The sequence below is a fragment of the Chionomys nivalis genome, chromosome 21 (genome assembly GCF_950005125.1).
Source record: "Chionomys nivalis chromosome 21, mChiNiv1.1, whole genome shotgun sequence".
Taxonomy (NCBI): Eukaryota; Metazoa; Chordata; class Mammalia; order Rodentia; family Cricetidae; genus Chionomys; species Chionomys nivalis.
In genome coordinates this window covers 53502165-53530079 of record NC_080106.1, presented here as the reverse complement: position 1 = coordinate 53530079, position 27915 = coordinate 53502165, and the positions used below count along the sequence as shown (strand labels likewise).

Here is a 27915-nt window from a genome sequence, read left to right as displayed (position 1 = left end):
CATTCACACGAATGCCTAAGAAATTGCATTAATTTTAGATAAGATCCAAATGACAGCTTTTAAAAGTTAAATGAAAACATAATCTAAAAGTATTAGAGAACATGTAAAATCCCAAAAATAAACAATGTTTTGAGTCAAAATATTCAACATCTTCAAAAATCCCTCCCTGTGGCTTTACCAACTGCCTCCATTTCTCTTCCATTGTAAGCGATGGCATGTGCATGGTGGGTAAGTGCTTAACAAGCTTGTGATCACATGCAGTGTCCACATCACAGACAGTGGTGAGGATACGTTAGTATTTAGAGCCCTAAACACCTACAAACAACCTTCAAATGAATCCTCACACAGTACTCCCCAGAGTCTAAAATAACATCATCTACTTTACAGATAAGGAGATGCCTATCATCTGTCCAGTAGCTTAAGGTTGTTCCCAAAGTCACAAGTGCCTGACCAGATCTGCTTGGTCCTACACCTTACTTACCCACAAGGAAACTTTGTTGCAGATCTGTCCTGCATGACAGCACCATTGCCTTGTTTAAATCTCCACAGCTGTGATTTCTTGTAATAAGACCCTCACAAGATTGGGCCCAGCAGCATTTCCTTATGGAATAGGAAGCTAGTACTCACAAGGTACACAAGGCCTCTTCCCTCCCAGTATATTCACAATCCACTAAAGACTGCTGAAAGGGATTCTCTGTTGGTGGTACAGCTACCCATAAGCTGACTGTGCCTCAGAAGGTATCCCCAACTCCAGTGAGACTCACAGCTCACCAGACTAGATATTGGTAAAAAGGTTTCTGTGGTCTGCTGTTACCCTCGATCACCCCCAAGGAAACATCACACAATGAACATATACTGAGAACCATGATAATCAACAGGTGACACCTACTTTGCAAATTCTCAACACGCTCCCTTCAGAAGCACCACTGCTCTGCTTTTAATTACAAGAGCTGCTCCCAAGCCCCCTCATTCAATATAAAGAAAAGCGTTCACATTCAGCTGTTTTGTCTTAGATTTTATTGTCACACTGGCAAGTGCAGCTGTCTTGACAATTTTTGTGGCAAAGTTCCAGGAATCCAGCTCCCTCCTGGGTTAGGCAGACTTCTTGCACCAACAGCATTCCTCAGCTCCACTTGTGACATCTTTTTCACTGAGAGAAAAAGCACATCTTCTTCAGTCCACTCATTCATAAGTTTGAGATGGGGAGCTGGCTTAACTTGTGCTGTAAAACCATGCATGATGGTGTCCTTAAACAACCCCACTCTTTTTCTTTTTTCTTGCCTTCTGAAGCTCCAACACAGGGTAAATCAGGCTTCTCGGAGGGGTCCTCATTCAGTCCACTAACATTCAGACCACTAAATAAGAGCAGAGAACATGGGAGGCAAGCCATGAATCTGGAGTCACCAAGGGATCTTACAGTGCTCATGGACCAGGAGGAAAGGAGACCTGAATGTAGTTGTGTATGCTTGTGTATGGTGGGTTGTATGTAGATGTGCAGGTATACATACCGAAGTGCATACATGAAGAGTCCAGAGGAAGAAGTTTGGTGTCTTCCTCTATCACTCTGCACTTTACTGTCTTGGAAAAGATTCTCTTGCTGAACTAGAAGCTTACCAGTAGCAGTAGGCTGGCTAGACAGTTAGCTCTGGAGATTGACATGACTATGTCCCTCAATATTGGGGTTATAGGTACATACAACAATGACCATCTGTCAAACGGGTGCTGGGGATTTCAACTTGGGTCTTCATATTTGTAGACCAAGCACCCTTACCTACTAAGCAATCTCTCCGGCCTCAATTTTGCTTTTATCTTATAGCATTGCTACAGGCAGATGCAATCAACTATGTTTGCTACAAAGGGATGGGGCTTTTGGATGAGGACTTGAAAGAAAATGACAGTGGGGGGGTAGGGGGCCTGGCAGGACATTTATTTGTTGTTTCCTTGATGCTTCAAAGCTTGGCCCAGTAAATGCAGTGTGGTTCAGGAAGGCTGAAGGCTCCTTGTCCCTATGAACTGCATACCTTCAGTACAGAGGGATGAGAAACAGAAATGCGAATGTACATGACTAGCCACATCAATACTAATATAGAGGACCCAGATTTTTCACCAAGCTGGAGCTCTGCCAAACCCAGCTGATAGAATCCCCCCGCTTAATAGATGTGTTCTTCTTTTCCATTCTTTGAGTATCTAATTGTGTGCTAGGTACCATATTCTATGCCAGCATCATGAGAACAAATTGTGAGGATGTCAACAACAAGAAGGGAAAGTGTAGGGAAAAGAATGAAACTTTTATAACTATAATAAATAACTTTAGCAAGTAGCTGGCCCGCTCTAGATTACTTAATTTCTGCAAAACACAATCAACATTAGTACTGGCAGCTCATACCATGATGAGGCTTTTATGAGATCATACCTATAAAATGCACAGCAAACATATATCTTGCAAAAATATACATCAGGTTCTTCTTTGTGAGAAGCTGTTGGGGGGCGGGGGTTGTTGCTCTCTAACACCAGTTTTAATTTGCTAACTAAGAGTCTTTCTTTGGTCCGGTGAAAGAAAAGTCTTTAGATACTTAATGGGAAATTGGCACTGATGCTCTGGCTTTGATGCAAAATCTACCTTGAAATGGTTCATTTTACTGGGAATCCTCATCAATACTCACCTGTTCTGGACTTTGATAGCACAATCTGAATGCAGCTTCTCCAAAGGCCATCTGGACCATGAAGTCTTCTCTGTTCATTCCCTGCAGCTTCCCTCCTAAAACTCTTTACTGAGTCATTTTAGAGGGTACTCAGCACCTTCTCTACACTATATGACAGTTAATGATATCATCCTTGAAGGGACACTAGCCCTCTGGAGCTTGTGGCTCTGGCAGGCCTCGTCCCTCTCCCCCATTCCTAATGCCTTGCTAAAAAGCAAAAGATTACATGCCTAGAGCTAGCCACCAAGTTCTATTCCCTATTTGGCCACTTCCTCCTCCTGAGGCTACTACCAAAGTTGCACAATCAAAAGCACCCTTTGGTTTACCTAATTAACATTCCAAATTAAAATTAAACACACATCATAACGTGGGGTTTCCTCCTTTACCTTTATAAACTGCCATTTGCCTATGTGCTCCATGTCTGTCTCCTCTCTATCCAGAGACAGACCTTCATCCCTCTAGGACAAATAGCCCTGCCCCTTTGCCTTGTCCCCTTCCCGTTCTCACCCCCATCTCCTTTATAACCGCATCCTAATCTATTCTAACACAGACCTCCCCTTGCCCTCCTCTTAAAAATTACACCTGCAAGATCAATTAGCCTGAGTCAGAAAGCAGTCTCTTTAACTTTTCTTCCCTACTTAATAAAAGATTTCTCTGTGAAAACAGATATTTGGGTGTGGTCTGTGCCTAATCCAGGGTCCAGGAGAAAGCCCCTGCTGTGCAGGAGTTCCCTTTGGTCTTGACTCAACACCACTAAACTCCAAGACTTGCTCCAAGCAGGCCCATCTTATCACATATATCCTATTAATACCCACTGCAGCAAATGTTGACTAAACATCTCTTCACTCACACACAATCATGGCTGGAACAGAACTCAGCTGATGGGCAGATCTGACTTCCAAGTGGTGCAGCCTAAGGTGGCTCTATGCCTCTCATTCCTCAGACCAGAAGGCTAGCAGAGCACATTCTTTTAATAGTAAACACAAATACTTACTAGAAAATAGAAACATTCGGATCTTGCAAAACACAAACTTAGACCTAGAACCTCCACTCCCACCTATGGGTCAAAACCGAGGACCACAGTAAAGGCCAAATTCAAACGTCAAGGAACCTGGGCAGGAATTCAGAGCATAGAGGATTGAGGCCATTCATGCTAACTGTTTATGCCATGTACCTCCTGAGTGCCTCATACATACAAAATGATCATTAGGTCTTGGATAAATGAACAAATAAAGGAAAGAATGAAGACTGAGTACTCTTCAGAGCCATGTCAGGACACATGCCAATTTCACCAGCAGCCACTGTGAATCCTAGGTGCAGTATGCCAGAAGCACTCTTGTTAAATATTAGTTTGCTAAGTCCCTGGGTTCCATGGTACTTTAACTGGAGAGGAGGCCATTCAAACCCTTGTACACTCATATCGTTATTTTTTCATGAATCTGATTATGAAATAAATCAATATTCTCATTCATGCTAGGAGCTCTTTACACACATACCATCACCTCTGTCACCAAAAAAAAAAAAAAATGGGGCAGTGATTTGCATAAGAGGGAGAGGGGAAGGGAAAGGATCAGAGGGGGGAAAGGTAAAGAAGTGAATTTGCATCCAATCTACAGTGGTTAATTTCCCTTTAACTACCTAGCAGAGACTAGAGGTATCAGCAGCAGCACATTAAAGTCCATGAACTTATGAGATGATGCATTATTGAAGCCCCAACAGGGAAAAGGGCTCAGTTTAGAACACACAAAAACTAAAGTCTGCAGAAAAGCATCATTTTTCATTACAAGGTAAAGGCTTAAAAAAAAAAAGAAGAAGAAGAAAGAAAGGAGAAAGGAATGCATTGTAATTAAATATGAAGACACCTGCTCCAAATGAAAGGGCAGTAAAATCACATTATGCCATACTGCAGACCCTAAGAATGCTTGCAGTTCTTTCTGGAACTCAACCAAAGTTGAATCTTAACTTATTCCATTTCCCACTCTGAATTCTGCTGAAGCCAGAGACATGCCACCTCAAATATGTACTGAGACACAAGACAGAGGGAAACAGAAGCCTGCCATCATCAGCTTATCTTCACAGAAATGACACAGCACATTAAAAGTGTTGCCACAAGCAGGGAAAAAAAAAATATGTAAGCTAAAAGTGGCGAGAGTGCAGCTAAGACAAGTATCCTTTTAAACAGGTAATAATCGCCGAAGGCTTCACATGCCCAAGGCACTTTGGATTCTCTGCGCTTTCCACTTTCAAAGAATGCTCTAGTAGATCACTAAATTAAAATATACAGAGCACCAAACACACGACACACTCTAGTAGACACAAAATGATACATCTATACAACATGAGGCATCTATAGTTTGGTATCTTCTCTAAAAAGCCCAAAAGTCACAGATTAACCATGAACTAGAAGCAATGGCTAAAGGCATTTTGTGCAACTCAAGCATCAAACTTTCCTGTGAAGGCATGTTGGATACACATCTCTGCCCCACAAATACCTCTGTCCCCTTCACAGGTGTGTTGAGCAGGAAGTGGAGTGACCACAGTAAAGGTTCAAGGGTCTACTGAGTTCATAGGGAAAGTAAAAGCCTACCCATCTCTGTTTCCAGATCCAAACCCAGGAAGCTATCACTGTGGGCCTGGACTATGCCACTCTAAGACTAAAGGAGCTGTGATTGTCAGACCACACCCTCAACCAAAGCTATATCTTCTTTGTTTTATCCTCAACCTCCCATATATAGAAGCCCGTCTTCCCAGTATTCTGAATTAAGCTACACACCTCCATACCTAGGGTGTGTGGGACCCCAGTAGCTAAGATACATACACACGGTCCAAATAAACCTTGACTGGTAGGACAGAACAAGGAACAGCAGACATTCTAGCTTCCTGACTTTTCCAGCACACAGCCAGGACAAAAGTCACTGTAATCCTTAAAATTCAGCACCAGGGAAGCCGCTTCTCCTAATTCCCTGGTCCCCTTGCATTATTCAGTGTTGGATTTTTACAGCCCATGGGGTTCCATTGTGGAATGGATTTTTAGAAACCCCAAGCAGCCTCCAAGAACAACAGTTCCACCTTCCAAATAAAGCTGAGTCAGAAGACTTGGAAGCAATACCTCTCTACTCCTTTTGGCCTAAGCCCAGCCAAGTGAGAACATGGCTGGGAGTTCCAATCCCAGCCACATAAATGCACTGTGTGACAAGAAAACAAACCCCAGTATATCTCGGTGTGCTCCTCTGTGTATCAGGTAGTGTGACACCCACTCATCAGGTTGCAGCGAAGACACAATGAGAATCATTAATCAAGTGGTTGACATATTGCCAGTGCTCCAAAAATAATAGCGTCTTTTTAATTCACTGCATGGGAGTCAGTTCAATGAAAACTTATACACTGAGCTTGATTTTGTAGGAGGCTTCAGCAGTTGATAATTATCAGCAAATAGGACAATATTTTAAATTAAAGTTACCCCAGCAAATATGATCACTCTTATTTTGTGTTATAACACAAGAGAAATGTAAGACATGGGGTTATGCCCGTCAACAAAGGAAGAATAGGGAAGTAAGTTCACCTGCCAGAGGTGAGCAGGCAAAACTGAGTATCTGTATCTCTGGGTGGGGCACACAAGTCAGAAAGGAGAAGAGGACAGGAAGGAAGTAGGAGGAAAGATTTACTCTAACCATGAAGGTATCTAAGTCTACAAAGAAAATGGAAAAGCAGAAGATTCATATGTTTCCTCTGTTGCCAGCATCTGAACAAGAGAAGATGCAGGCTGAGGTAACCAGTGAAAAAAGCCAAGATGGAGTGAAGTCAGGCTCTGGTGAGCTGCTGCTGTACAGCAAGCTATCATCAACCAGCAGCCCAGAGCAGCAGACCTGTGTGAGCTCAGCTTTTGCAGCTCTGGCATGAATCTGACCATGCCATAATAGATACTCAGGGCATCAACTTGCAAGGCTGCAGTCAGTGTCACCAGGTAGTATTCTTGTGCATGGAGCCCTGGTAAAAATCTATCCAAAAGCTCATTTGAATGTCCGTCATTTCCTTATACCTGAGGGACCTTTCTGCTTGCTGACTGATACCTAGGGTCACTTTCAGGCCCTGAACCAACTGAAGTTCCTTGCTGTGTGTATTCCAATGTGTGGCAACTTCATCAAGGCAACAATAGTCTCATGCAAGAGTAACAGAATGGAATCCCAAAAGTGCCCTTCCAGTCCCTCAGCCACTGACTACTGATTATAAATAGGCCAAGTCTCTTGTACACAGGTGGGTTTATCTAGAAGGCCCCCAGAGTATCCATCTCCTGCTATTACAATCTGGCTCTGCTGCACTGTTTGAAATTTCTGCAATTAGATATTTATTCTCTTGGTTTTCGAATGAAAATTGAGCAAAGGAGCTTAAGTATGAGAAGCAACAGAGCCAAAATGCCTTCCTGCCAGCCAGCCCTGATGATAGACTAGGCAGAGTTCCCCAAAGAGAAGAAATCTGGATTTAGTGCTGTGCTTTCCCAGTCTTCACCCTAAGTCTCCATCAGGACCTACACAGGTTAAAGGCAGGACCCGCCTGAAAGGCCGCTACCTCTTCACCAAAAGTACAGAAATAAGAGCAAAGAAATTTTGACTGGACACACCCATACTGGCAAAGCATCTGCTGCCAGGAAGCGAACATGTTACAGCCGTTAGATCAAGCCCATTCTTCTGGGAAGCTTTACATGCCCACTTCTCTGCTTTATTTTGCCTACCCTCAAAAGCTGAAATTAGTAAAAACTCTCACTGGTGATATATGAGGATGAAATCCCACAGACCTGTCATGCCATGTGGGATGGGGCTCTTCTTTCGCCATTAATGGATGCATCTTAGTAAGACTGAGTGTACTCTGCTCTTACATAACCATCCATCTCACAACTTGATATCCACCCGCTGAAACTCTGTCTTCTGCTGCTGTTCCAAAGGAGCACAAAGTTGGAAACCACAGTGAGTCAGAACAGAGAGGCATGATGAAAACATGCAAGGAGGCAGAGAAGCCCCTTTCTGGCTCCATTCTCTCCTTGCCAGAGAAGGTGAAAGCTCAGGGTGAATGCCAACCAATGAACAGATAGATGAATGGTGGTGCTTTATTACGGAGCCTAAGTGACTGCAAACAGGCCATTATCAAATCTCTCTGGTGACAAAGCTCCATGTGGAAGGGGACAAATAAAAATAAGTACATTAAGCACAATAAATCACAGGGACCTGTCGTTGAGACCTATTATCCCTGGGGCATTACTAGGCTGTTTTCCTCTGGGCTTTCAGCTATTGGATCCTGGTTTATTCCTCATTGTTTTAATATTGCATCCATTACTCTCTGCACCATGAAGAGCCTGCTGTTTCTCTGCACTTCTGGGTAGCAAGGGCATAATTTGTTTTATGATTTGCTGAGGAGGGTGGCTGGGTTTTTTTCCCCCCTCATCTTTAAAGGATGCATTCAATAATCATGGGAACAAGACCCTGATTTAAAAAACAAGACCTGATCGTGCCATTCCTCCCATTGCGGTCCAGTGATATGATCACAGCTGTAGCAGCTCAAAGGCACCCAATAGGAGGACTCTGTAATTTCTTTGGGGGGGGGGCATCATCTGAAAAAATGTAAGTCTTGTTTCAAAGAGTTACTGAATCATGACAAAGGTAGCCTGGGCTGGGGAGAGCCAGCAAGCAGCTGGAATGCCAGAATGGAGGTTTTACTACTCCATTGGTGTGACCTTGGACAAGTCCCTTGATTTTTCTGGACCTATAACTAAAAGGTATGAAACCATAAATTTTATGGTTCATCTTATTGTCTATACAATGATCCAGCTAATCCACATGCCTCTTTAAAACCCTAGAAACTTCTTTCAATGAGACACAGAGAACGTATGAAACACTTTGATAACAACACTTCTATTTCCTCCTTTCTCCCCACCAAAGAATACCTCTGAAGAGAAAAATTATGTAATGGCCCAAATCTTGTGCCACTGGTTCCTTCTTCTCCCTGCCTTCTCAATCTGCATATTTTTTAGGACACCTCACTGCATATCAAGTCCTCTTCTGATATTATCCATCAGGAAGTAAGCAGAAGGACAAGTGCTTAAGGAGAGGCTGTACTGGGTCAGATCACCACAGCGGAGGCCATTAGATTCTTTCCCCACTGGAAGTGAACAACACAGCAAATTCCTTCAACTCTTCTGCAAGATGCCTGCCAACTACTGCATGTAGTGAAGAGACATCAATATTCCTTCCAGGTATCCCCATTTCAATTACTGTATCTAAATCTCCCCACGAAAAAGAACACTTCTTGCAATGTAACACTTCCAAGTGTGGCTCTGTATGAGGCCAGCATATAACCAAATTGATCCGAGAACTTCATCACCCATCTGAGAGGCAGTGACATAAAATCTGCCAGCTGACAGTACCCAACTATCAAAATACTCCATAAAGGACTCAAATTCAGAAAAGGAAAGAAAAAAGTTACAAGCTTTCCTGTGTTAGAAATAGAGCTGGGTTTTACGGATCATCAAAGCTTGTTGAGCAGCCTCTTGAGAGAGGAATAAAGATTCTGTCTAGCCAAGCGATGCCTCTGGTTTTGCAAAATTTGATGTAACAGCCCAATAAATACCAAGTGGAGTTAGATATATGGTAGTTTTTAGCCCAGAACTGTAGGTGACAAGTAAAAAAAGAAGTGGCTTTGCCTAGAAACAAAAGGGTTAGGAACAGCCTAACCTGGTCATGATGAACCCTGCCTCGCTGAGTAAAAGTGTTCCATGTAGAGACTTTATTTTATCATCCTCCTCACCCCAGGGGGGTTGGTGTACAATGCTGGCACATTGCAGATGGTCAGCAATTGCAGGCCACTGAAGGAGTCTGGGCAAAGTGACATTAACTACTGTGGCCTTCAGAAATGCTAATCTGATGATGAAAATTAGGCTAGCATATATTTAACAAAGAAGTGAGATTTCTGCAGCAGTTTAAGCATCTTTTTAAAAAATGAAGAGCTAGATGTAATAGCACATGCCTGAAATACAGGCATTTGGTTGGAGAAGTAAAAAGACAACGAGTTCAAGGCTAGCCTGGGCTACACAAGACACTGTCTCAAAAAAAAAAAAAAAACTACAAAACAAACAAAACACAAATTCAAGACATGCCTACCTTTGACATTTGTGTTACAACTGAAGCTAAAAGAAGTCAAAGGAACATACCCCCCACTCCTTGAACTGTCAGTGTGAAGGTTTCCAGGGTTTCCAAGGTTTGTTTATGGCTTTCGTCCCTCACCATTGCAAGTGATCAGAAGATTCAAGAAAGAAACTTTTTTCTTAGCCTCTGTCCTCAATGAAGCTCTTTTGAATTCCAAAACCTAAATCACAAAAATAAATTAATAAATGCAGAATGTACCCACATGTTATGCTCCCCAAAAAAGATTCAAAAGCTGGAATGCATACCCAAGGATCCATACCAATTTACACCAATGGCAGCAGTCAGTGCCCATCAATTCAGTCAGAGAAGGCAACCAATCCATAAGACTAAGGGTGTAGACCCCACCACAGTGATGTGTCCCTCTCAACCCAGGACCAGAATTCTCTGAGTCCCACCTAGCACGCAACTTCAGTCAAAATTCATATTTTACTTCTCAAAGAACTTTTCATTTAAAAAACTCACAGAGCCTATCATGGGTAAGACCCAGAACCTGGTTTGATATCATAGACTTCATATGGGGCCCTGTGCCATCACCCTGCGAATACATACAGATGATTATTACCCACACTAGGCTTATGTCGCAATAAAGCTATTGTAAAAGGAAAATGATGTATGCCATACACCTAACCTAACAAACTCAGCAGTGTGCTACACTTCAGAGCACAGGTAGTTTACCACTCTGGTATACTGGGTGACAGACAGCTACAGCTCCATGCTGCTTTACACCATCCTGAGGAGACTCGACTCTGTATAACCCAGGAAAAGATCACAGTTTAAAACCCAAAGGTATATCACATCCACATCATATCAAAGTCAAAAGATTCTAAACTAAACCTTATAGCAAGTCAGAAGCCATCTGTGTTCTAGGATACCTTCTCACAAGATTGTGCTTGGTCTCTGAGCTGAAGGTGGGAAAGGATGATGGTCCCTGTTTCACAGATAAGAGACTATGAAGCTGAGAGGACACGGGTTTTATTGTCACACTTTCTGCTTCCAAAAGATAACCCCCAATATCTCATGAAGAATTCTTAAGAGTAAGGTTTTCATGGAAGTGATCACATTAAGATGAGTATTAGTGTAAGCCCTAACCAAACAGCTGGTACCAGCACAGAAAGAAGAATTTTGAGGCTGAGAGATGGTTCACAAGCATAAGGAGCAGAATTCAGAGCCCCAGTACCAACATAAATGTAGGCAGGTGTGGTAGCCCCACTTGTAATCAAAGCACTGTGGAAGCAAGGAATTACCAGAGCAAGCTGGTTAGCCAGCCCATGAGCTCTGGGTTCCACATTATATACAATGTGGAGAGCAATAGAGAAAGACACTGCACAACAACCTCTGAACCTACATGCACACATGTGCTTGAACACACATATGCCCCTTGATACTCAGTCTGATTCTCTCAGGGACTGAATTGCTTTCCACCCAGATAGCCTGTAAGCAAGAGGTGATCTTGTAGCAATGATCTTTCTAGAGCATTAAGCTTAGAATTTTTTTTTAGATGACCGCCACATCTCTCATCTGATGATCCATTATCAACCCAGACAATGAGTACACGGCAATTTAAAACAACAGTTAACACACTACCAAGAAGAGTGACAATGTCTTGACAAAGCAGATAAACGGGCAGGTCTGTCATCTGTTTAATGTTAAAGATGATGAGCTCAGAAATACATGAACATCAAAACAAAAGTAGCCCTTTTGTGATTTGGTCAACTCATTTAGGAAGCCCTACCTTTGCAAAATGTGATCCCTAAGACACAGAAAACAAGATAACAGAACTGTCACACGTAGACACACTAGCTCTAACACCTGAAGACTTCAGTAAAGTTTTTGACCACAGAGAATCTGCTACCCTATGCAAAGAGTAGAAAGGACAGTTCTCGCTACTACAAAGTTGTACTTTAGGGCCTCTGTAAGCTCATTTTACAAACAAAAACAACCCTTGGGATTTGTTTTTTAATGATAATGGCAATGCTACAAGTCCAACGAGACAGCACTGAGCCTAAGCAGATAATTGTCTTGATCCTTACCACCTCATTCCAAGCATTTTAAGCAAGCCAGTTGTCCTTCTGTACACCTGTCCCCTCTATTCCCTCAAAAGGAAAAAGAGTCCCCAAACAGCAGCCTGCAAAGACACCATCCCTGGATTGCTTTATCTACATTTACAGACTAGAATGTGCTACAAATTTGTGTTTCAAAGTTTGCACAAAACTGGTCAAATACTACCCACTGAACAGCATTAAAACACACCCCTGCTAAGGGTAGGATTATGGCTCCTCGCCAAGCTCAAATACTGAATGACGTCTGTAAATGAAGTCAGCAAATCAGGATGTGATTGTGTTTGGAGAGAGGGGGGTCTCATGGAGGCTACAAGGGTAAAATACAGTCATTATCCTCACCCAGTGTGGTTTCATCCATAAAAGAAGGGCAGATTAGAGATCCATAGACAAAAATAAATAAAGATCAAGTAAAGACTAACAAAGGAGGCAGGCCTTGGAAGACACAGTCCCGCCATAGTGTTGCCTCAAAACTACTAGAAAATAAATTTCTGCAGTGGTGATAACACTTTTCCTGGAGAGAGGTCTATTCACCCAGATAGGATACTAATAACAGACCAAAGAAATTACCCCATCCCAGCTTAGTTTCATAAACCCAAGTTTATTTGGCTCACTTATAATAGGAGCATGGGTGAAGTTGTTTACAACAGTAAAAACCAGAGCGCCACCAAAAACGTCCCACCCAAGATAGGTAATGACCTCAGGAAAACTGTGTCACTGGAATTCCCATCCTAATAACCTGCTACTATATGCTGGAGCATCTCCCAAGACCATGTACAACTAGAGAAGGAATTGGGTGGGAGGGAGAGACTAGAATCACAGAAGCAATGTTCACAGGCCCAGTTTTGTGAGGGTCTCATTGAACATCACACTGCTTGGATTCAAAGGATAATCACCAGTTTCTACAACAGTTGTTGAGGTCTTCCCACACACCCACATACAGTATTGTGATGTCATTCCTGGCAAACTAATCTACATGGGGCCTACTATTTTTAAGTTACCTTTTTAAGATGTTTGAAGAATAAAACCATGTTAAGGGGGGAAAAAGTCACAAAATGTACTGTGTTGAGGATTCCTTGTCCTTTCGACTAAGGTTTTGACATGACAAATGTAGGGAACGGAAGGCAACTCCCAGGCCATCCTGTCAGTGGCTACGTGGACATTCCAAGAGGAGAAGCTGGTAGCTGGGGCAGTAGAGGAAGCACACACAAGAGAATAAGAATAGTGGCATCTAAACTTCAGGTCTGCTACAGAACTATGGAAAGTCATGCAAACATGACTCATGCCCTCTCCCAAGCTGCTCCTGAGATGTGACTATTCTAACCAGAATAGGACTATTACTTTACCAGATAAGACTGGAAAAAGACACTCCCCTTCAGCTGAGATGGTGAGTTGGGTAAGATGGAACACAGGCTCCAGGAACCCTCACAGTCACCCAATAGGGAGAACTTTCCTGAGAATGAAGACAACATGAGGAGAAAGCAGAAGAAAGGATCAGCTGGTGTACAAGGACACTTAAGAACCTGGCTGGCATACCCTGCCACCTACCCTGAACTCACCAGTCCAGGGACAGGACTGCCCTTCCCTTCCCCCTTCTGCCCTCCCTATATAACCCTGCCATTTTGGCTACACCTGTCCTCTTTTATCCTTTTTCACCCTTCACCCTCCTAGCCTCTTGGTCTCCTGGCTCTCACCTCCCTGTTGTCCTCACATGGCCTGGCTTAGGGTTATGTTCACTGTGGATTCTTCAGATGTCTCTGCCTCTAGCTACACTCTCCTTCATATCTACAATAAATCTTCTCCTCTCCCACACCTAGGAAAAGTCATGTCCTCCTTTTATTTCTTTTTTCATTCACCCTCCACCATGACCTCGGGGCATCAGTATACCCCTTCTATTTATTGCTAAGGACATGCAGTCAGTGCAGTTGAGAATGCTTTAAGAAACAAATTCACATCATGCTAGCTACCCCTGCAGGAAAGGAAGGCTCTCCAGGTCTAGTAGGAAAATACCACATTACTTACACCAGCCCAGTCCACACCACACTAAAATAGCAGTATCATCATTTATTGGTCAAACAGTATTTCTGGGTTTAGGATAAAGCCCTAAAGATAAAGAGCCTTAGGTACAGTGGGAGCTGAAGACAGGTAAACCGCAGGCTAGTGAGAGAGGCAGGGGCAGCACTCAGCAGAATAGACAGTACCAATGTCATTCAGCACCCAGAACCAGGAAAGCTAGGAAGGGCTTCTTAGGCTAGTTTCAAGTAGGAACTAGAAATGTTCCATGCATAAAAGAAGGAAAAAGTTGAAGAGGCAAAGAAAGTAAGTACAGACCTTGTCAAGTTTGGGCAAAATAACTAATAAATAGGGAAACTATGAAGTTAAGGATTGGAGGTCCCTAAGTGGGGAGTGGAGGGAAGGAGATGAAGCAGCTGTGCTGGAGATGGTTCACAACAAGCTTTGTGTGTCCCATTAGAAAGGTAGATGCTTTCTAGTCACTGGCTGTGAGGGCAAATCCACAGCCTACTCCAGAAAAGTTCTTACTCCCCAAAGGTAAGTAGAATGCCCTACTTAAAAAAAAAAAAAAAAAAAAAAAAAAAAAAAAAAAAAGTGGCTGTCTAGAACGGCTTATTCTACCATTATACAAAGAATGTCCCCACAGTCCAGCAGAAAACAACATAGCAGACATGAGGGTAGAGGGCAGAGCCCTGACCAGGCTTCTAATGTGAAGCACAATCCAGATGGAAGAATTCTTAGCATCTGCTCTCAGCCCCTGCAGGTACCATAGAAGGAACTTGTGAAGAAAAGAAATTTCTCTATTATGTCCCTTGAGTATCAGACAAAACCCAGAAAAAGATTGTTCTATGACTCTGGGCTCGTTTAAACAAACCTCTAATGAGAGAGGCTCAAGACGACATCACCAAAGTCCCATCCCCATCACAGCCTAAGGAGAAACTATTTTTAGATTATGGCTGGGTCATGAGTTGACTTTATTCCAATGAGGCTGCCTTTAGGATGAGTAATGATAATCATCTCCAACATCAATGTCAAGCTTAAGTTGAGCCAATGATGAAGACTGGAAAAGTTTTCAGAAACATCTGTTGGCCTCTGTCCTGTAGCAACAATTCCATCCAGGGATTTTTAGACAATGCATACTGCTACACTTGAGAGGGTCCTCCAGAATTTCCCAATGTGCCTTTGTCAGACAATGGAGCCTACCTCCTGTGAGGTATTTGGGTTAAGCAGCGTGTATTAATTACTTTCTTCATTGTGTCTGCAATGATTTTGCTAAAAGACTCTAGCTGGTTTCTTCTCAAACCTCAAGTTCTGGTTCCCATGAACACCTTCAGCTAAACACTCCCCAACATCATCCCCTGCTTTCTATTCGGGCCCCGCAACTCATCTGTATCTTATGTTGTGCTTCACTCAGACACATTTTCCCCAAACTCTCCAACTCTGTTTCTTAACATCAATAACAGAAGTCTCTAGTCTTAATTCAACACGTGTCTGTAAAGGATCTCTAAGTGCTAGAAATTTATGGAATGCTCCCATGAATTTTAAGATGGGTGTGGCCTCAGCACAGAGTAAGAGAACAGTAAGGGATGACAACTCTGGATTTGGCATGGCCCCTGTCACTCTATCATCTCATCTCAGCAAGGATTCAAATGGAATATCATCATCTTCTTTGATCCCTTCAGGCTACCAAGGAGTGTGCCAGTGTGCATCTCTTTTTGTTCCTACCTTTTTAGCATTTACTTCCCTACCCTGATCAAGGACATGAGTGAATGATCACTGCACCTCTATTCCTGCACATGGAAGAATCCGGTGGATGTTGGCTCCATGAGCCAAGGGAACACCATAAAGACATGAAGTGTCACAGAGTCTGCAGTCAGGAAAGAAAGACTGTAACCAGACAGCAGAACAGTAAGGGTCTAATTAGCAAAGGAAGTAAGTGTATCAAAGTCATCTAAGAGGGCAAGTAGAACTTGGGAGTCACACAGGCTGAATGCAGGAAAGCCAGAGCAAGGTCAGCCATCAGATAACCAGACTGAAGAAACATAGCCACTAAGAGCTGAGTCCTGGGGACCTAGTCAAGAATGACCCCCCACATTTTATGCAGGCTGTGAAAATAAAGTCACTAAAAGGGCTCTAATGGAGGCTTGTCTGAACTAAGGTACACTGAGTAGATATGAAACACACTGAAGTAGAGAGTATGGAAAGACAGGAAGGGAACAGAGGACAGAGCCTAGAAATAGGGTGTATGAGACTGGAACCAAAGGCTGATAGAGATGGAGGACAGGAAGCCTGGACTCTAGTCCCACCTTCCCAGTGAAGAATCCTCCTTACCTCATTGGCCTCAGTACCCAAGGCCAAGGAAGGAGCTGATCTCAGGCTTCAACTGCCTCCCTCAGGCTGAATGAATGAAGGAACTGACCTGGGGACTCAGCTAGCTCCTTCAGACTGAACAGTGTCCCAGCACAGCTGCTCTGATCACAGGGAGAAGCTGTCCATGCTAAGTCATGATCATGAGGAGTTCAGATGAAGCAACTCAAGTTAACACAGATGGGCAAAGAGATCTACTGGGCAGAGGCCTCTTCCCTGACCTTTTCTCCCTGAGGCAGTGTCTCTCCCTTCAATCCTGGAAATCCACTTCACCCTCCTAACACAAAAGCCATGGCCCCATTCACAGTCGTGCCATAGCCACTGTCATTAGCACTAGAGATGCCAACATCCCCAATCACTCTAAGGCTTGTATTGAAAATGCTTTAAGACATGTTCAACACATCTTGTATCTGAATGTGAACCAGCTTGAGAGTACACCTATTCTTCTCATTCCAAATAAGTTAAAATCCCTAAATATCCAGAGGAAAGAGCATAGGGCCCATTCCATTATGGCACTTACAACACAGAGATAAGCCTTCAGAGAATTTATTTTGTTGATCTGAAATGCCAATGACAAATTGAAAAGAAAAGCTCTGTAAAGTGGCTACAGGTAGTCCAAGTTCATCCCAAGTACACTGGGATCTGCTGAAATGTCCCCCTCCCTGATCACTGCACCTCAACAGTGAAAACAGGGCTACCTTTTCATTCCCTAAATTGACCATGTGGGGCTGATACTGTAACTACTTACTTCAGTGCTTAGTAAAGCACCAGTCATCGTACTAGAGGTAGGAAAAAACCCACCCCATCCTTCTGCTGTGTCTTCCAAGGAGAATAGTAAATGCCTCTCCCAGATAAGAGCCAGTATCTGTCAGCAAAGCTGGAACACACTGTTGGCTTATTAAGGATCCATACAACTGTTCTGGAAACTAATGTAGGGGGTCACACATGTCAACCTTATTCAAAAGAAAAAATATGCATCTATATGTCTGAAGCAGTAGTCATCACTAACAATAAAATAACACTCAAGACTCAATACCTTTATAAATAATTTTAAAAACCTAAGAAATGCAGACAAGGCCTTATGCTTCAGCAAATCTTCCTAATGCTAATGCTACTACCATGGAGGGCTGGAGAGATCAGCCAAGCTATTTCTTTCCAATTTGCCTTGGTAATTCAGAAAAGGACCCAGTTAAAAGCAAAGCTCTCCCAGTAGTCAGGGCTCCGTTTCCTTTGGCATCTGCTACCTGTCCAAAGCAAAGCCCCATAATGTGATAAGAGCAGCTCCAATTATGGATGAGACTGTACTTTCCATTCTACCTCAGCCTGTGATTACCTGCAACTCCAAAATTACCTCTATTTCACTTCATCCCTAGAACAAACTCTCTTCTGAGGATTTGATAAAAGATATAGCTACTTGGGGGTCAGAGACAATACAACCACAAAACCCCCTATAGGACTGTAGCAATGACAGAAGTGACAACACACATATACACACTTTCATTTTTTTTTTTTAAACTGTGAGAAGTGAACAAAGAAAATGGCTCAGTGGCTAAGAGTACGCTGTCAAGCCTGATGACTGAGTTACATCCCTGGGACCCAAACACTGCAAGAAAATTCCCAGGAGTTGTTTTCTAACTTCAACAAATGTGCCCTGGCACAAGTACAAATGAATACACACCCGATTTAAGAAAAAGACAAAAAGAAGAGTCAAAACTGGAACTATGAAAGTCAGAATCCTGGGAATACTTAGCTAACTTAGTTACTTGCTCGGGTGGCCAGTTAGTGAGCTTGACCATTTAAATAACTCCTGTTCTGTAACACATCTGATATTGGGCTTCATGACAGGTAAGCCAAGTTGGCTATCCAGTAAAACATTCTAGTTTAAGATTCAAAAGTCTTGATATTACCTAATAGGTGAATCTCCTCAAAGTGTCCATTAGGACTGTATTCATAAAATAATTTCAAATACAATAAAAAAGCAGCTATTAAATGGAGGCCCACAATAAATCACTTCTGTAAAATAAAAATCCTTTCATAGCTCAAACAATTAATTATATTAAATTACTTGGTCTTGACAAAAGATTTTATACGCCAAGTTCTCAAATACAGGACTCCCCAATTTAGCTTCAATATTAACATAATAGCACAGATTCACATTGCACTTGAAATTTCTACTTTCCAATAAGCAGTGCACTCTGCCCAACGGAGACCAGAACCAACTCAAAAACAAGTTGTGGTGCACTCTTCCTGACTTGACTTCCACACTTTCATCTTTATCCAACCTCTCCCCTACAAGGTCAAATGGAAGGACTTCCTTCTGAAGGTATCCGGCAGAAGACTATAGAAGGGTCAATTCTTGTTTTTATCTACTTCATTTTGAAACAGTTAAAATGATCATTGTTTTAGCTTTGTTTTCTTTTGATCACAAAGCTCTTCTTTCTCAAGTAGTACCTAAGTGGTATAGGAGGTCCTTCTGTATCAGACACCATGGTTCTCCTGCCCAAAAAGGACACTGTTTAGACTCAAGCCGGGGTTAAGCTGGCCGAGTGGCAGGACACAGCCCGATCCTCCTTACTACACCTAAGGACTAGTGTAACATTCCAGGGTCAATCTATCTGCAAGCAAGCAAGCTTTTTCATATGTTCATGGCCTCATGTACAAGGGGTTCTATGAAGTTTGCAACAAAGAGCAAAGGTTGGCATTCTTCTTAAACACACCTTTGTACTGGTCAGGTCTCTTCCAATTCAGAGCAGAGAACTAAAGCCCTACTTGTTGATCTAAATCTCGCTGTTAACTAGCTTAGGTTGGGTCTCTCCCTATTCAGGAGTCTAAACTGCTAGATATAAAGTAAGCAATGCCTTTTGGACAGATGCCACCCAGAATCTAGAAGATATTGGGTTGACTTAAAGCAACCCATCCCATACAGGCATAGAAGACGCAAAGCAAAGGAGCAAGTACTAAAAATACATGTAGACACGCATACACATACACCTTTTATTACCTCTGTCCTGGCTCCTGATCTTAATTAAATATACATGGTCCTGGAAATTACAATTGCAACTTTGAGTTTCTGTTCTTTCTAATACCCCTCAGAGAGCATAGCTCCACTATTGATTCTCTTCCTTACCACATGCAGGCAGTCCTAGAGAGTCTAGACTAAGAGGATTTGCCATTACGTATGCAACCAGCAGCAGAGAGAAAGCATTAAAATTGTGTCCAGAGCTGGAGAGATAGCATGGCAGTTAGGAGTACCTGCTGTCCTTGCAGAGGACCTAGGTTCAGTTTCCAATATCCAGAGACAGCTTATAAGTCTATAACTCTAACTCCAGGGAATTCAGTGTCCTCTGTATGCTGTGAGTACATTTTATTAGCATCAGTTAATAAAGAAGCTCCTTTGGCCTATGGCAGGGCAGAACATAGCAAGGCAGAATATCCAAGCAGAGATAGAGAAGGAAAGAAGGCAGAGTCACAGAGACACCATGTAGCTGCCGAAGGAGAAAGACAACAGAACCTTACCAAGTAAGCTACAGCCTCGTGGCGATATACAGATTAATAGGAATAGGTTAATTTAAGATGTAAGAGCTAGCTAGGAATATAACTAAACTGTCAGCAAAACAATGTTGTAATTGATATAGTTTCTGTGTGATTATTCTGGTCTGAAATTAAAGTACAGTCTCTATTTACAGTCCTCTTCTGGAACCTGGGGGCACAGGCATGTATACAGTATTTTACAACCAGGCAAGACACTCATACACGTAAAGTAAAAATAAATCTTTAAATAAAATTAAAAATAAAAATTGTGACTATATTAAACATGTAGACATTTTTGCTCTGTCATTTACTTTCTAAACATCACACTGTAATTCATGTATCATTTACATTGGGGTAGGTATTATAAGCAATATAGATGTTATAAAACTACATAGGAGGTGTACAGAGTTTATGTGCAAACACTAGACCATCTTAGAAAAGGAGCTTAAACATCTGTGAAAATTGGTATTAAGGGAGAGGAACCTAAGAATCAATCACCTACAGAAACCAAGACCAAGGAAAAAACTAAAGTTTACCACTGCAACACACAAAGGTTGACAGACATGTACATGCATACTCCCATTCTCAACAGTATAAAACTCTTCTAACAACAAAGAAAGTTGAGACTAGAATGGAAATGATTATGATACTGAAACGCTGTTAAGGTGTGAAACACAGCCATAACTCTATCTGGATCTAAAGCTAACAAAATGAATTTAGTCTAATAGGAGGCAGTTTTGTCCTCACCATACTGTATTATGTGTTAAGTAACTGAGTTCTTTATCACACTGCTGTGTAAAAACACAATCAAACCCCAGATGTCATTCATGTACACAGAAGGCAGATATAGGTTTGAAAAGGGACCCTTTATTTGCATGCTAACAGCTTTTGAAAGGACATGAAAAATTCTACATGGAGAACAACAGACACCAAAATATTTGTCTATGTTTAATAACAATATGGGGTAATCAACTAATATTCTTGGAACTTGCCTGACAACCATTTTTGCCCTCTTTTGATTATACAGAGAATGAGGATAAGATACAATCTCTAGCATGGGGCCCTGTTAAGTTACTAACCTCCAAACTCCAAGTTTTCCTTTCCTAGAAATTCTCCTTTTCCAGCTGTCATTTCACATGATTGATGGACAATGAGGTACATGCTGCTGTCTCCCTTATTCCCACTAACCTGGGAAACTAAAAGTCGTCCTTTGAACACACCTGCACAGTAGTACTCAGCTTGCAGGAGTGGATGTCTGTCTGCTACCCATGACCAACTATGAGCCAAATGAAGATCCTCCAGGACCTGCACACAGGGTAAGGCACTTGTACCAACATTCAGAAGCAATCACTACTTTCTAATACAGAAGTACAAAATCACTACTTTCCAATAGAGAAGTAAGTATACAGCAGTGAAGCCACATAACCCAAGCCACCTCTCTGAGAATCTCTAGCCACAAGACACATCCACCTTGTTCACCAACCCTACAGAAGGCCGTTATTCTGCCTCAGGTACCTCCTCAACCTCGGCCAAAGGGCTTCCCTCAAATTCGTAAGACTCCCGTCATGGCTTAGAACCACAGACCAGATGCTCCCAGGCTTTCACAGGCTGTTACTCAATGACAAGTCTAACCGCATTCCCCTTTTCCAATCTCTTACCTCTTGGTTATAGTACACCTATGAGAATCAATCTGTAAAGCCTTAATAGAAGGTAAGACTCTATGTTTATCATTTTTTCCTAGACCACAATAGCAGTACTCCTTAAACTACCTACATATGCATTATACTTTTGAGTAAAAGGTCGCAGATGCAATCTAACAGACCCCAGAGTCCCAGGCAATGAAATGACTTGTAGAATTTTGCAAGTTCCAAACAAAATTTAATTCCACATGCTGAATCAGGCTTCTTAAGACTCCAGTAGTACCTAGATCTTGATGTAATTTGTCCTTTGAGTGCCAATATTTTGGAATGAGCAATCTCTTAAGACTCTTCCTTTTTACCTTGTGTGTCTTTCATAAGAATTAGCTGCTATGCACAGACTTGGGCCAAAGGCCTTTGTTCTTCAGGGAAATACAATTATCTTCTAATTCTGTTAAAAGAATCCCAGACACTAATGATTTAACACTGTTAAAATTTCAGAGAGCATCTAAGCCCAACCATGCTGTCAAATGATATGTTACCATCTGTGTAAGGAATGTAGTTTTAAGAAGATGACAGCAAAAAACTTGATGGAATTAATCTCAGATATGTTTTGAAGAAGTGTTATTTTTGAAATCTGGGTTATATAGTCCAAAAGTCCCCCTCATCTCCCAAGAAGGAGGGGCTGGGTATGTCACTCAGTAGTAGTATCAAGCCATGAGTTTGAACTTCAGAACTACAAAGGGGATGGAGGGATAGTTACAAGTAATATTAGGTAATTTAAAATTAGCATGACCCCATGGAAAAAGGCAGGAGTTTACAGGAGACTATCTTCCCAAAATGTATAGTCTTTATATGCTTAAAATACTATAACTGAATCTGACCAGCTTTGTAGTTAACAACCAAGTTATCCACATGACACTGTAGATAAAACCAGGCCCACCACACAAATATTGGAATCCATTCACTAGTGCAAGCACAAGTTGGGTACCAAAAAGTTACAATTATGAGCTTTAACAAAAAGCCATGGCTGTTTCTAGCATCTGTTCTTGGTCTTTGTGCTTTGGTGGTGGAACAGAAAACCAGTCCGCCCTAGTGTCCTGTAGGTGGCTAGAGGGCTGAGACATTGTGAAAAGCAGCCTCCTCCGTCAAGCATTGACTAAAAAACAGGAGAATCTTGGAAAACGTTGGAAACCTAGAGAAGAATTCTCATGACCTATTAGAGGATTAAACCTTTGATTTTATTTCTAAGGTTCTTCCAGTTTCAACTTAAAAGTCAAAGGAATCCATATCCTTTCACATCAAAAATATCAGTCCACAATCAGACCACTCACAGGCTGTCTGTGCTGACCCAGGTCAGAGGGAATCTCTGCTTTAGAAGCCTCTCTGTCCTACTAAAGGAGTTTGCTGACTTTCTTTGACACGGGCAAATTCTGATAGCTACTGCCCCTCTGAATGGAATTAACAGGCCCCAGCTAGACAAAATGAGTGCTCTCCTCAAGCAATTTTCACTAAGGTAAAAGGCACACTTCAAAAGTAAAGGTACACAAGAGATGTGTGACATGGTCACGCAAGTTTTCCTTTAGTCTTTTTTCTCTCCTAGTGAGGCCCCAGTCTAGGTGAGTAATTCATTCATGTCATCCATTTGTAATGATGAGATGAGAAAAGAAACCATCATTTGTCCTTTTCCGAATTTAGAACCTTGCCCTATCTCGAGTCTATCAAAGGGTTCCTGAGGTGGGAAGGCAGGAGAGGCAAGGAGGAACATTAGTCTCAGGTTACTGAATCCACCACAGAATAAGCACTTTGGGTCCCCACCTATGTCAATACAGGCATCTGCATTTAGGTGATGTGCACCCCCACCCCTCTCTACTCCTCTTGTCCCCTTGAAGGGAGAGTCTGAGTTCTTTCTTGGGAGACTTACATAAGACCCTGTAAAACTTCCTGTGACATTCACAGAAAATGTAAGCTGCTATTTTGCTCCCTCGGGAAATCATTTTAAAGGACTGAGTGACAAAATTCACAGATTCAGAATTGAGCAGAAACCTACTCAACCCAGGTGCATCAGCACAGGAACAGGAAAAAAACGCATCCCTATTAAACAGGGTCACCCAGGGGATGGACTGAATGTGCAAAAGACAATCTGTTCCCTTTGGCGTGACCCATTTAAAAGCAGATTGTTTCGAGGAAGCTCATAAGTTGAAAAAAAAAATCTCACTCTGGCAAAGACATGGCTTGTAGAAAGAACTGTGGTTACATAGTGGGAGCGTTTCAAAGCGATGAACAGCATAACTTCATGATGCTCAAACTTTAGTCACCATCCCAACGTCCAGAAGCAATGGCATTCACAAGAAATTCTGTCTAGAACAGAATGGATCAAGAATAAACTTGATCACTACAAGAAGTTTAGTCTAAAAGGAAGGATCAGGTGTGTTGGCTGTTTTTCCTCTCGTGGGTATTGACGCAAACCATCCACTCTAACCTAAAAAGCTTCTTGCAAAATGTGGATGCACACCCCCAAACCGTCCTCTCTTCAATTAATTGCAAAGCAAGTTCTAGGGGCAACCCATCATGAAAGGCGGGTAGGTGAGCAGGGCAGAATGGCGGGAAGGGTCCCAGGGTAGTGGGAATACAGCACCTCCAGATGTTAGAGAACTCCCACACATACACATCCCACCCCACCATTGTCTACCTACATCTGTCCGCCTATGAGCCTGTCATACCCTGAGACAGGTCCTGAGAACACCAGAGATTTAGGGTCTTCAACCTCCTGCTTTTCCAGAACTCAAAGCCAAGTCAAAAACGGTGTGTCCTCCGTCTTCCACTGTAACCTAAGCACACCGGGTATCAGCCACAGGTTTTGGGTAGTTTCTTAGGGCACTTCTCACCAAATCGCCTCACAAAGAGGTTCTCTCGCAACCTAGGGCTCTTACCTTGGCCTTGACTACCCAGGAAAAAGAACACTCCGGAAGAGCTGACACTGGAAAGCGTGGTGACACTGACGCCTAAGAAATGTAGGGGGTCCGGGTCGGTATCCCAGCAGGTGCTGTTTTAACCGGCGGTCGGTGCCAAGTGTAGACTTCGGGACAGCCTTATGCTCCAAATACCACAGGAAAGGTCCGGGTAGCCGCGACAGAGCACTGTCCCTTCTTTCTCCTCCTCCTGGGCTGCTGCCGGGAGCTGTATCTCGCCAAAAAGACTCTTCCAAGCCGGGAGCGTCTCGCGTGGGCAGGGGCCTGGGGCGGCCCAGGGTTGGGTCCCGCGGGACCCAGCGCCAGGAAGAAACGCGGAGTGGACACCCTACCGGCTCCACCTAGCCGCTTAGCCCCTTCAGGGCAGGGCCTGCCCACAACCCTCCGGCGAGGCGAGTGAGTGCGGCCGCGCCCCGGCACCAGCGCCCGGGCTCGGGAACAGCGACCAGGCCGGGAGCTGCTCAGCGGGCCCTGGTGGCGAGAGCAGCGAGCGTGCACAGGGACCGGCGGTAGCTGGTCCCAGTGACCCTCCCCCCACCCGGGCCTGCGCGCCCGCCCGCGAGTGCACGAGAAGCGGGAGCTGGAGCGGGCCTCGCCCTGGAGTGGGGCGCGGGACCGGGGACTTGGGGCCGAGGTAGGCGACCCTTGGAAGGTCAGAGTCGCCGGGGCGCGGCAAGCGGGACGCAGCACTGTGGGTGCGGGGAACCCGGACGGGAGGCCCCCACCGCCGCCGACGCCTCCGAGACGCGCCGGCTTCCCGGAGCGCTCGGGTTTGGAACCGCGCGTCGGCTGCAGCCGCCGTGGGCAGCCTTGAGCCGCGAGCGGAGGGCGCGCGATCCCCGCTTCCCGCGCGCGGCCGAGCGGGAACCTCTGTACGGGGACCCGCGTGGGAGCGCGCTGGCGGGCGCTGGGATTCAAGCTCCGGGCTAGTCCGGCGGCCGCCGCGTGCTTAAAGCGTCCGGCTCGCTCAGCAGCTGCAGTGACTGTGTGTCAGTATCACGTCTGTGCAGCTGGGGGTGGGGGAAGCAATCGGGACTGGGTTCCGAGCTGGGGAGGGACCGGAGCCTGCCTCAGGCCCCGCCCCCACCCCCGTGACCTCACGGACGACCAATGGACAGAGCCAGGAATGAGCGTCTCAAGTGCCCGCCCTACCTAGGCTCCGCCCACGGCCAGGCGCCTCCCTCCACTCCTTGACTCTCCGGATAGCAGGAAGAAGCAACACCCGGAGTAGGGATCCCGGGCCGGGTCGTGGGGAAAGAGAGCTGGCAGGAGCTCCCCACCCTTCTTCCCCCACTTGGGCCGCTCCCGTCCGCTCCGGGATTGGAGGAAAGAGGGGGAAGGGAGGCAGACGGGATACGCAGCTGCTGCTGTAGGACTGCCTGCCGTGGGGGGTCACCGTGCCACCCACGATTTTACATAATAGCGGTCTTTAGGAAGTAGGAAGTTTCTCCTGCCCTTTCTTCTGCTGGGGACAGGGTATGGGGCAGCTGGAGCTGTAAAAAGTACCTCCAGAAGGTTTTGACTGCATCTGTTAGGATTCTGGATCCAAGAATCCTCTGCAAGACAATTTTTTTCATGGGTATTTACATTTTTGTGCCCTCCCCAATACACACAGATGGGCCCCTTTCTAATTTTATTCTTGATCAAATCCCCGCGTGCAACATCCCACTGGAGGGACTTCCAGCCTCCTGGTGTTAATGGTGTGGTTGAGGAGATGCCGAGAGTCCGCCCATGCAGCGGAGGAGCGCAGGAATTTTGTCACGGTAAAGGGGACGAACTGTCCCTCCGTGGGGGGGGGGGGGGGGGGCGGACCTGAGGCTGAAGCAGAGTCTGGGAAGAGAAAGAAGAGAAAGAAGATACCGGCGGATGGACAACTCCGACTGGAAAACCGTGCTCCGAGAGCGTAATCCAGCTCCCAGGTTTTTTCCTCAACTCGGTCCCAGTGTTTCTGGGGTCCCCTTCTTTACCCCTTCTTTACCCCACCCCCCACCCCTGAGTCTTCACCTCTCCACCTCACTACAAGCCGTTGAGTCTCTGCTTTCCCCGTACCTCTCTCTACAGGGAACCCACTCGCTTTCTTTTAAAGGCTGGGAAGGATGGAGAGTGGAGGGGTGAGCAAAAAAGGCCTCCTAGCGTTTCCTCCAGAGGTGGGGAACCCCTCTTCCACTCTTCCATGGGAGTCGGCTCCTCTCTCTCTCTCTCTCTCTCCCTCTCTCTCTCTCTCTCTCTCTCACACACACACACACACACACACACACACACACACACACACACCGCTAGCTCTGGCCTTGGTACTTAAACCCCTTGGGCGGTTTTTTGACTAGTCCAACACTCTTCTGCTCAATCCAAGTTGCCCTCCAGCCTCTAGAAACCAAGACCCCTTCCACCACCATCAGGGTCTCTCCCCTAGTTCCCGGTAATATTTACCTAATCAGTGGTAGCCCCAGTGGAGGAGAAGGCGAAAGGAAGGTAGCGATTGCACAGCAAAGTCCCTGGCAAAGAATTAAAAAACGTTTGCTTCCGAGCTTCGGGATAGTTAACCGCGATGCTGGGGTCCTGATATCTTAACTCTGCCGGGATGACTTTCAACGTGAAAGAAAGCAGATCGTATCTGGTGTTGATGCCATTATTGTGCCGGAGAAGAACATTATATGATAAATTATTATCTATTATCCTAGAAGCCATTAAAGTGTCAAAGTTTAATGTCAAGCCTTTAGCTGCCTTGAGCTCAGAGGCACCTCAGTACTTCCTCTGACGTACAGCTTTGTTCTAGAACGCCCAGTAAACAAGATTATTTATTTATTTGTTTGTTTGTTTATTTATTTATTTATTATGGGGAGAGAAAGACTTTCCTACTTTGTTCCTCCACCCACACACCAGCTCTCGCCCTGGAACTTGATAGAGTTAAATAAAAGATAAACTTTTTATTTATCGCCTCGCTTCATTTCATATTAATGGTGTAAAAGTGCATTATTACAATACATTAGCATGTTAATAAGGGGAAGGGAAGAGAGTCTTGGAATTTACAAGCAAAGGAGAAAATCTAATTCACATCAGAAACTCAAAAGATAATGTGGAGTGCCGGGCGGTGGTGGCGCACGCCTTTAATCCCAGCACTTGGGAGGCAGAGGCAGGTGGATCTCTGTGAGTTCGAGACCAGCCTGGTCTACAGAGCTAGTTCCAGGACAGGCTCCAAAGCCACAGAGAAACCCTGTCTCGAAAAACCAAAAAAAAAAAAAAAAAAAAAAAAAAAGATAATGTGGAAAGAAACCTCTCCACTGTAATAACACGAAACATCTTCATTGTAATAACACAAGAGTGGTACCTTGTCAAGATCTTTGAAAGATATGAATAGGGTGCTGGGAAGGAGCATTAGTCACTGGGATCAGTGAGGTACCATAGTTACTAGGGGTTTCATGAAGTTGGCTATCATGGGCCATTAA

The 27915-nt window shown here is 44.1% G+C and overlaps 1 protein-coding gene across 1 annotated transcript in view; it reads right to left on the bottom strand.

Annotated features, from left to right (window-relative positions):
* Positions 1 to 25474, bottom strand: part of Large1 (LARGE xylosyl- and glucuronyltransferase 1) — a 524802-nt gene extending 499328 nt beyond the window's left edge. The window contains exon 1 of the mRNA XM_057753624.1: positions 24434 to 25474. The gene's annotated coding sequence lies outside the window, so the exon portion shown is untranslated. The remainder of the gene's footprint in view (positions 1 to 24433) is intronic.
* Positions 25475 to 27915: the final 2441 nt, after the last annotated feature.